The sequence below is a fragment of the Dufourea novaeangliae genome, unplaced genomic scaffold, assembly GCF_001272555.1.
Source record: "Dufourea novaeangliae isolate 0120121106 unplaced genomic scaffold, ASM127255v1 scaffold44, whole genome shotgun sequence".
Taxonomy (NCBI): Eukaryota; Metazoa; Arthropoda; class Insecta; order Hymenoptera; family Halictidae; genus Dufourea; species Dufourea novaeangliae.
Genome location: NW_015373919.1, coordinates 787,003 through 798,810, shown reverse-complemented (window position 1 = coordinate 798,810; position 11,808 = coordinate 787,003).

Below are 11,808 nucleotides of genomic sequence, written 5' to 3'. Positions count from 1 at the left end.
TCGTATTTGGTATCATTTTAATCAGAAAAATCGCACCAATATACTAGTAAACGTTCATTAATAAAGAACAATAAATAAAAAAGTTTTATCGTTGCGTTAGCGTTGTATCACCGATACCCGGAAATGTAATCTTTTGTTGATCTCCCCTCGTTCAGCCGTCGCGTCGACCCGTCGAAAAGTCTCTTTATTCTCGACAGGCACGACGGACTCGCCGGGCAGAGCGGGGAAATGTATATGTGTATGTACGACGCTCCGTCGAAGCGATTAAGTGTCAACGAATGCTTAGAGAGCTGTCGATGTTACAATTAGTAATGGGTAACCGAGCTTTGCTGTTCGAGCTTGTTCGAACGAGCTGGTACTTCGAGCTTGTTCGATCTACTCGAACGAGCTCAGGTGACAGATTTATGATCTCAGGGGAGACCCGAGGCTCTGGCACTCGAAGCTCGAAGCTCGAAGCTTCGGCGCGTAGAGATGTTATCTGGCCGCCGACAACCGACCCTCGGGCCCTCGAGTTACAATCTAACATACGGAATGAATCACCCATGAATAAAAATTTAAACTTTTACTCCTTTCAGTGTACTTTCTTAAAAATGTTAGGAATAAATGTAGGAGATTCTCTTGATGAAAATAAGTCCAAACTCGACATAAATCGGACTATATTTAATAACATAGAATTTGTATTAAGGGAAAGGTGGGATAATTCATCAGTTTTGCCTTTTCGACGAAGTAAAAATAATTGTTTATTATATTTATATCCCATCATTTGCTTACAGATTCTTAATATTCTTGCAGTATTTTAATTTCCAAATATTCGTAGTACTTCATAGGTTATTACTTTCGAACAAAACTCCAATTTTGCAATTCAATTTCCCGTATGTCTTGTCCGTCTGACTTCACTTGTATACCTTTTTAATCTTTTCGACACCTTTATACAATAAACGAAGGTTCCAACATTTGGTCGGCAGCCGGTCCCGCTCGCGCAGTACCACCGAGGCGAAGAACAATATGGTCATAAACTTATACCGTTGGGGGACTTTCGCAACCTTGGCGCGGGCAAGCCAAAGTTGGCCACGTATTTTTAATTATTTTCAGGTGTGCGTTTATTCCTAAAGGAACCTTTTTCTCCACCATGAATATCGGATGATTATGGGGTCATCATCCCAACACTCAGGTGTTAAAGGTTTAAAAGATATCATAAAGAATTGAAATGCTGTTGGACATTTCTTCACAGATATTGAATCAGTGTGGTGTCGAGCGTTGTAGTGATACATAGACATTAGGCATTGATAGACTGTAGAGCTCCGTGAAATACAATGAAAGACAAAACTTTCATCAGATGTAACGAGATCCTTTTTTTATTCTTAACCCAACGAGATACGTTAGAAATTTCCACGCAAGCGTCGTATAAACACGACCGAATGCCCAGATAGCTGCTGCACTGTTTACGTTAAGGCGAGCGTAGTAACGGGGCCTGACAGCACGACGCCTGGGATATCGTAAATTAGCCACGGACCCTTGAGGAGTTTTCCGTGGACGACGACGAAGGGACCTCCCGGTCGAGGAGGGTCATTCTTGTATCTGCAGTCGTTTGACACGCACTGTTCGAGACGATGTAGCAAATATACATATATTGAGTTATACCATCATTGTTTGCGCGCGTTTTCTTGGCTCCTTAATTTTCAATCGTTTCTTACAGATATTTTAGAGAAAAAGTAAATTCGTATTTCTGTTCTTGTCTTTATAAAACATTTTATAAAATGTTATTTTGCATAAAAATCCGCAGTCCAGTGATGCAGCAACCAAGTGTCCAAAATATTCAAACTCTGAATTAGAATTTGATGAACAACTCGAAAACTCATACTTAATTCTTTAATTTCTTGCTGTTAATCATCGATTAAACTTGACTAAAAACTCTTCCGTTCCCACATTTTCATCTGTTCGTGCTGTGACAAACCTTCCAGAACGTGGTTCATCGTCAACGGTTACTCGTCCTTTTAAAAAAGCTTCGTCCTATCGAAAAACTCGTACACGCGACAATGGGTGCTATCCATAAGCCTTCTTCAATTTTATATAAGTTGCGGAAGCATTTTCATCAAGCTTCATATAAAATTTAATATCATATCGTTGCTCAAGATTTTTTTGTTCCATTTTTGTGACATGATCACGGAACAACCTGTTACTTGTTTAATGGTTACTCTGCGCCAATTAAACTGATCAAACTACGTATAAACAACATATTTCAATAAAATTCACAGGTAGTATTAATTCAATTGTTTTTTGCGAGGGTTACCAACGTGAGTTGTAACACAAACGATCTCATTATTTTTTAAACAGACTACATAATATTAAGTAGTGCCAATCTTTGAAAGCGTATGTCTTACTAAGCTTTCGGTTTTAACGTCATGTTTATAGAACTTTTTTTCTTCATTCTGCCCCACTAATCATCTTCTTTAAGGATATCAGGGAACAACTGGTCACTCTGTATAAGTGTATATTAGAATTGTCTTTACATTTATTTTCTTTCATTTTGATCGTTGAGTAACGTATTCAGTACTTCATCATCATACGTGTATGTCCTATCAGCCCCAAGTCTTCTTTTTCATTTCAAAATTTATTTCATATGGTAAATACATTTCCCCGGCTCTCTCTTCCGTTAATGAAACGGTCACCCAAGTTAACACACAAAGTACGGATAAGGAAAACTTCAGTTAGACGTCCTTTAGAATAAATCATGATCTAACAAGGAGAGAGCCCCAACTTCGGGTCGTCGATTTTAATGAAACTTTTAGGACATATAGTCTTCTTCCTCTTTACAACCTACCCCCATATAGTTGCAAATACTCGAAAGTTTCTGATTTATTTGCTTTTCAAGTTTTCCGCGTGACTTAAATACAAGTTACGTTGCCCGATTATTTACAGGCGATGTCCATAGTTTCTACCATGACGGTCCAAATTCAAATACATTCCAAATACGTCCCAGTCTTTGGAAGGGACGTATTTGAATTCTGGCCGTCATAGTAGAAACTATGGACGTTGCCCCGACGCTACGATACGTGCGAATAATAGGGCAGCGCAACTTGTACAGTCACACCATGGGCGTAGCCACGTTATCAATCAGGGGGAGGCAATGTAATTGTTTTCCTCCGTCTAGGGGGTCGGGACGGGGGGGGGGATACTCCCCTGCCCCACCCCCGGCTACGCCTATGAGTCACACAGAAAATTTCAAAAGTAAATAACTCAAAAAATGTCCAGTATTTGCCCTCATGTGGGGGTGATTTTTAATCAGGAAGAAACCTACTATATGTGCCATAAAAGCTTCATTAACAGTAGACCTACCAAACAAGTCAAAATGACATAGTACACTCTTAGAACGCTGATTAAAATGTTATTAGACCTTTGAAACTTTTATTACGATATGAAAGTCAAGAAATTAGTTAATTTATAAAGTTGTAAATTTTCAAAAGTTTGTCATGTTTATCGATCGATCGAGATAAATATGCGTTTATCATCAGTAGTTCTAGTGTTAAAATCATCGACTTGAAATTTTGGCATCGCCTTGTAAGCACAGTGCCCGAAGAATGAGAATGAAGCGACTGGAATCTTCCGGTGCGTAAAGATTTTCCTTCTGAAACGGTCGTTTCAATCACTGATTTCTCCGAACGTGTGTCACATCAGTGACCTCGAGGAGAAGAAAAAAGAAAGTTCCGCCTGGGCGTGTAGAGATGCTGCCGCACCTGCGCGCATTCCGCTCGATGTGACCCTAAAATTTTAATGTCTACAGAGCGTTCACCTTGACCATGGATCACCTTCGGGACCGATATGTACCTTCGCCTTCGTCGAATCTCCGTGTGACTTAGGCCGACGCTCAATTAGACAGATCTGTTCGTGGTCCTTGAACATGAAAGCGAGTTACATCCTTGAAAATGGTCTGTTGAATATTCAGCGAAAATTTCTCGGTCAAACGACAAATACATATACGCATACCACACGTAGCTCCCGGAGAAAGTGTTTGGAGACAATCTCACACTTCGGAGGCTGGCCCGTAAAGAATAGCCAATCTTTCAATAGTCGAACGACTGGGAGAACATTTTCTAGAAGATTTACATATTCCATGGTACGGAAGTTTCATACGATTCTTTCAAGACAGTAACCATCTTTGCGTCGAGCCAAAATTGAAAACTCAATTGGTCTGAATGGAGCCGCTATAATCGCAACCTTAAAAAATCACATTTATTAATTTCAATGTAACTCATTTACGTTACCTTTCATTCAATTTTGTTCAGTTCAGTTGAGTGAAGTGAGTTGTATAAATAACCGCGGGTTGCTTATCACTGTTCTGGATCGTTTGTATACGCCATCCTTGTAATTTATATTTATTAAATCATCCTGAAATTAGTATTGGGTTTAGACAGAAATTAATTTCTATTAGTATATCAAAAATTTAGGAACTAATAGTTAAAGAGTTACAGAATCAAACTTAAATAAGAGAAATGAAAGTTATTTATTCTAAACAGCTGTAACACAAATTTAGTATTGTGTCTCAATAAATTTACTCCTCTTGTCACATCTATGACTGTGAAAAGTAATTCAAATTGAAGCAAAATGCTTTACGACCTATTCACGATATACGTAGCAAGGTTTCAAATGCCGTGGAGAAAGTTTATAGAATTTATGTATACAAAATTTACTAGACAGAATTTTCGACTAATTTCAATAATTCCGAATTTTGTAGAACAGATCAAATGGATAGAGTGTTATATGTAGAATTGTTACTATATAAAGAGTTTGTGTGATCAAAAATTGCCTCTCTCTAATAGGTAAATTTATAATTTGTTTAAGGTACGTATAAAAGCTGCTAATATTAAAATTATAAACAGATGTAAATTATGTAGTACTTATATTATTTAAATTACTACAGATTATGCAGTCCTCAAAATATAAAAACACAATGAAAGATAAAGATTTTGTAACTCATCACACTTTTCTTTTATGTTTAATAAGATGTAATGTGATATTTAAACAATATAGTAGTAATATTTGTTTCTCTTGAGTCATTCTTACTACCAAGAAAGACAGTTTTTATAGAAGTCTTAGGTTTCAGTATTAACACTTTTACTAATTTAATTTCTATTAATCATTAAAATCATAAAGCATGTTAATTTTTTGTACTAATTAACTAAAGATTCATACAATTGCGGAGAAAACGGTGATAAAAATTGCTATGTCTGTATATTGTTCATTGCCTCTAAAATTTAAAAGATGAAATCATTCATAGAGTCCTATCATTTATGGCTTTCTGTGAAAGGAACGTTCCTCCAATCATTAATTAGCCGACCTACTTAATGATTTTTTAAAGATCTAGTAAATGTGTATCATTCTACTAGAAATAGATTGTATTCCAGCAATATCTTTCGCTCCAACTTTTGAGTACTTTCATTGACACGGTTCTTCGAGAACTTGGAACGCAGTAATTTCATCGAAGGAGGATATGGATTCTATGAATGTAATTGAAAAGGTTGCATAGAAGTTGCAGCAGGACTGTAGAGGCTAATATCATCGATATTTCATTTTCTACTCTGCAACTTGCGCAATGGATCTTTGTCAATAACCCTTTCGAAATGGATATACCTAACTACAAGTCTGCTATAAATAATTTTCCTTTTCCATAGTTATGTTTATCTACGGGCACAATGACTACATTTTAATAAAATTTGGTGATTTTTAAATTTACAACTTTTTTAAATAAGGCAACCATTTTATGATTAGGCTGTGGATCTTCGAATAAATTGACATTTTCGTAGTTTCGTAAAGTTTGAGTTAATTAGAAATTCGGTTCCACCATTGAAGCATATCGAGAGATTACAAAATTTATTCAACACATTTTAATGTGTTTGATCTAGTTTGAAGATTAGTTTGCACTTATTTACGTAAAATATTTTTAGTTCTTAATAGTTACAATAATTGTGTTTGGATTCTTGTATTTTGTTTCCATTTTATTATAAAATCATTGTGTAACTTCCAAAAATCATACTAATATGTTAAAATGTAACTAAACCATTTGTTTATAACCAAGGACCATTATTGTGTATTTGTAGGAATCATCTGGCATATAATTGAAATACTTTTATAATCGAAGTTAATTATAATTTTTTCAAAGTACAAATTTTTAATTTTCTTCCAATAAACAATTCAAGACCTATAAACGCACTGATTGATAGTACAAATACTGTCATCTACATACATTCACATGAATTTTATAATAGAAAACGTGTTTACCAAATGCAGTTATATCCTATAACGTAGTACGAACAAATGAATCAATCTATAGGCACTATTCTTAAGTCTGACTTCCTTAAGTATTAGGTTGAAAAGGATTTATCAACTTGTAACTCAGGAAGATTAGGAAAGCAGAAGATAAATAACGAAATACAGATAAATTATGGTCGGTACTTTACATCAGGGTTAGGCACATTTTATTTGAAATAAGATAACAAATAATCATTTGAAATAATGATAATTTCTAATACTTATGGATTTAAGAAGTTATTTCAAATACTTCGTTATTTTTATTTTACAAATAAACTAAGGAAACTAATTTTATTTTGCGTTTAATTCAAATCAATTACTTTTAAATAACATTTTATTTTAGTTATTTCACGCAAATAAAATAACAAAAAATTCGACATAATGGGTTACTGAAGTAAATGAATTATTAAACTTAGAATACGTAAATTTTTGTCGCTCAACTGCATTTACTGTCAAAATTGTTCTCATATTATGGTAAATCTACAATTCTACCAAACAAAAACAAACTATGTACAGGAGCATATGATGGAAATTTATATTTCTGATGCAGTTGATGATGCTGACATGATAGAATTGTAGCGGCCAACGGCACGTACAAAGGAAGAACATTTGGCGTGTAAATGGTTGGCGAGTTTTACGATACCAGCACCAGCAGAGCTATTTTTGAGAAAGCCGTTTTCTTTCCGCTTTCAATTGCAGTTTTAGACGACGCACATTTTTGCCTTTAAAGACTTTCGTTAGGGGCCTCAATAGCTATGCGGGTATCATAAACCTCGAGTTTCCGAAGGGTTGCGAAGCGGGGCCAGATGACCGGCGATCGGCCACGTCATGCGCCTTGGGGGTCCGGAGGAAATTCCGCTGCGTTGCCAAACTTCCGCCATGGGTCTCACTCCCGCCAAGTCACACCCCTGTTCCGAAGGAAGCGCGCTAAGGGCGCAAGGAATAGGTGGCGTGATTGGACGATTAGGAAGCGCCTGATTGGTTAATGCCGACGCGCTACATTAACCAATTAGGATAACTTCTGGGGTTTTGACGAGCTCCTCGAAAAGACGAAGCGTCGAGGACACTTGTTTTACCGACGACAGCGAGAGCAGTTCGTGAACGAATCTTGTCTGTTCATAACAAAAATAAAGACTTAGCCGAATCATTGTGTAGATCATTTATACGCAACATAGTATCCTTAAGAATTATAAAATATTTGAGAAATTACTTGAATAAATATTTGGTTAAATAAAACACGAAATGAAGTTATTTTATTTGAAAACTAAATAACGAAATACACTAAAGAAAAGTCATTTGTCCGTTCAAATGAACTAACACATGATTATTTAAAATAACATACAGCCAGATAAGATAATATATTATCTTAACGATTATTTTTCAAATAGTTCATTTGGATAATGCCCGAGCCTTCTTCACATCTGAATATTACATAATAAAAGTTAATTCTTGCAAAAAATACTGAATTTAGTTTGCATAATCAACGTTCAATTTTCTTGATTTGTCCCTACAATATTCGTTCTACAATAATTTCGTATGCACATTATAAATTCTCAAACATCCGAAAGTACCATCACCTTTTCCAACATGTCACGAGTATGACTGTAAATTACACATAGGTACTAGCCGGCGTTTATTCGCGTTTTCAATTTAAACAACGTCAGGAACAGGAGCGAATTAAAGCGACGCGGCGCGTGGTAAATAAAACTGAATCGGAAAAATCACGGGATTCAACGTGGTGCGGCTGAACAATTAATTTCAGCATATGCCGCGACCAGCCCATCACTTATCGCTTTTTTCCTCCATAGTCCATGGACTTTCGAGCCGAGACAATTTTGTTTGCTGATCCTTTGGTTATTTTCGAGCTCTCAGTCTCTGACGCGCTCTGGTACCGGGCCTCGTCGACGGTCGAACAGTGTCGACAGGCTCTTCGCGGTGTGTAGCCGCGAGGAGGCGGGCATTTTTCCCCTGAATTATTGATGTCAACGTAATGGACCTCAATGGGGGCCTCCGCGGATATGTATACTATACATATTGGATACAGAGTGGGGCAATAACTGTTACATTAGATATCTTCGAAACTATAAGGTTCAGAGAAATATTTGTATAACCAAAATTGCACAGTACGAAGAGAGCCATCCGATGGCGCTAATAGTTTGTTTGCAGGTGGAGGTACTCTTGATGTTTCAAGGTCACCTCCATTTTTTTGAATAGATCAGTATGCTTTAGTTTCCGTAAAATGATAGAGGAGCTTAAAACGAGTTCAACAACCTATTACATAAGGTCATTGAAGGCCATAGAAAATAGAGAAAAGCGATATTGCGTACGGTTTACTTCACTCAAATTAAACACTGTTTGAAGGACACTTCGATAAGTTTGCTGAATAAGATGAACGTGATAAGAGTAATATCGTATCCGTCAACCGGACACGATGTGTCCGTTTTCAGAGCAAGTCGATATGCTTTTTATTTATGGCGAATGCCAACAAAATTCTGTAAGGGCAAAAAACTTGTATGCTGAACGATATCCACATCGGTCTCAGCCTTCACGTCGAACATTTAAAAATGTGGGTGATAATCTTAGGCAAACCGGTAGTTTAAGTGTTCGTAAAAGTGAACGCCGATAGCGAGTAATGAACGAAAAAAATGAAATCGGAGTGCTCGCAAGTGTGGCTACAAATCCTCATATTAATTCGCGACAAATTGAATACGCATCTGGCATTTGTAGGAGGAGCGTAGTTCGCATTTTGCACGTTCATAAATTTCATCCGTACCATGTTTCTTTTTACCAACAATCGTAGGGAAACGACTTCATGAATCGCGTCGAATTTTGTCTATGGGCTAAACATCAGATCCAAAATAATGAGTTACTTCTTAACACCTTTATCATTCTTACATCTTTACTGATGAGGCAACACTCACAAATCACGGGAATGTTAATTTGCATAACATACATGTATGGGCAGCGAAAAATCCACATTGGTTGCGGCACGTTGAACACCAGAGGCCAGAGACAATGGTTTGTGAACGTATGGTGCGTTATCACAGGTGATAAAATTATTGGTCCTCATTTTACCAATGGAAATTTGAATGGGAACATCTACGCTAATTATATTAAGGATACATTGGGTCTTTTGCTGAAAGACTTGACACCTCTACATTTCTTTCGATGGGGAACATTGAGAGATAAAGTGTACAAAAAAGTACCAACTACACCTTCGGACATGTAACAGCGAATTATTACAGCCTGTGCGTCAATAAGTTCTGACGTTATAAGACTTGCACGTCAATCAGTCATAAAAAGAATCCAGTGTTGCGTTGATAGTGATGGTCAGCATTTCGTACATCTACTATGATGTTATGTAATAGGTCGTTGAACTCGTTTTACGCTCCTCCATCATTCTACGGAAACAAAAAAATGCCGATCCATTTAAAAAAACGGAGGCGACCTTGATATATCCAAAGTACCTCAACCTGCAAAAAAATTATTAGCGTCATCGGATGGCTCTCTTCGTACTGTGCAATTTTGGTTAAATAAATATTTCTGTGAACCTTATAATTTCGAAGATATCTGAGGTTGTAATAGTTATTGCCTCATCCTGTATACAGGATGTCTCAGCTTTCTTGATGACCTCGAGTAATAACTTAACGGTACACTTTATGAAAATTTTGAGACCCGGATCTTAAATGGCATCAAGGGACACGTCTTATAAGATACGTGCTTTTTCTGTGGGTGAAGGCATTTCAGAGATTTCAAGTTTACCCTGATGTTTTTTAATGGAATGGCCGTTTTTTTGTACCACAGATCCATAGAGTATCGAATTCTGAGTAAGAATGTGTTGACCTTCTTACTATTAAATAACAGGTGTCCGTCAACTTCAATACAGCCATTTCAATGCCGTGATTTTATTCTAAATATCTCGTTAACTGTGTTAGGTTTAGGACGTAAGAAGGTCAACACACTTTGATACTTTATCGACCTGTTGTACAAAAAATAGGACATTCCGTTAGAAAACATCAAGGTGACCTTGAAAACTATGAAATGCTTCCACCCACAAGAAAGCACGTATTTTATAAGATGTGCCCCTTGATGCCATTTAAGTTCCATGCCTCAAAATTTTTATAAAGTGTACCGTTAAGTCATTGTTCGAGATAATCAAGTTAGCTGAGACACCCTGTAGGTATACACTGTCTCATCTTGTATGCACGCGTTCCGGAAACTACGCCCTATCCTCTTTTTCTGCACACATACCTACGGACTGTCTTTAGAGCATGCACAGAGAGTACACGAGGCGGAATTAATTCAACTTCGCCCCCTACACGGCCCGGGATCCCTATCTGAAAGCCACGAGCACAAGGAAGAGCCGATACAGTTCCGGCGGAAGATAATGGAAAATTACGGGGAACGTCGAACGGTGGCTTCAAATTAGAAGTTAATAATTGTATCGGTGGAATTAACGCCGGTAATTGTTGCTGCTTGTACAGTGATTTTCGTAGAACGCGATATACCTACTGTGACCATATTTGACTAGATTTGCATGAAGTGTGTTTAAATAGTGAATTCAAACGATATTATATTTTTGGATATGAAATATTATAGGGTCAACATTCCAATTACTGACAGTGTCCCTAATACTGCCACTTTATATATGTATTTTACTTGATAAAAATGTAACGTATGAAGAATTATGTACAAAAATTGTTATTATTAAACTGGGACTCCGATTTGCATAAAAATGAAGAAATACATGTACTTGGTATTTAAAAATTAATGTTGATAAATAAAAGTGCAATTTGATCGTCAAAAATGCAACTACGTAAGTAAGAAGCGATGACGATGTCATACCGATGGAAGAATCGTAATTTTATTATTCAATCTATATCTATTGTACAAAATGAATTATTTTCAAGTAACAGTTATAAGGACACTGGGAGTGCTCGCAGATTTTAATTACTTATTAACTAATTCTTCATATTTCATGTATGCAACTATTTTTTTTTTTAATAAAGAGATGTTAAATAATATTATGTTTCAAACTGAGAAGATTTTTAGGTTAAACAATACATGAAATGATTAAATTAAATGACTTGACGTTTTGCCCGACATTTGTATCTCTTATTGTACATCTCGTTACATTTACAATAAAGTATTTATACACATATGTCCGAAAATTTGTATTTTATTGCGTTTTGCATATTCACATTTACGGTAAATGCATAAAATCCACAGTCTATTGATTGTATCAGAGAAACAGGAATCAAAGAAAAGTTTGTCAACCTTCTTGGAGGCTCTATTAGGTTCTGAGTAGTCTGACAATCTCATTACATTTTATTAACTTGGAAAATTTAATAACATTGCTTTTTTATCTTTACCCTGATAAAAATGTATAAACATAAATTATGTATAAATATCGGTACTCTAATTGTACGGATTCTTAAAAATTGAGATTGTCAATACATGTATTTCAAATGTATATTACTTTATAGTACGAAATGATACATA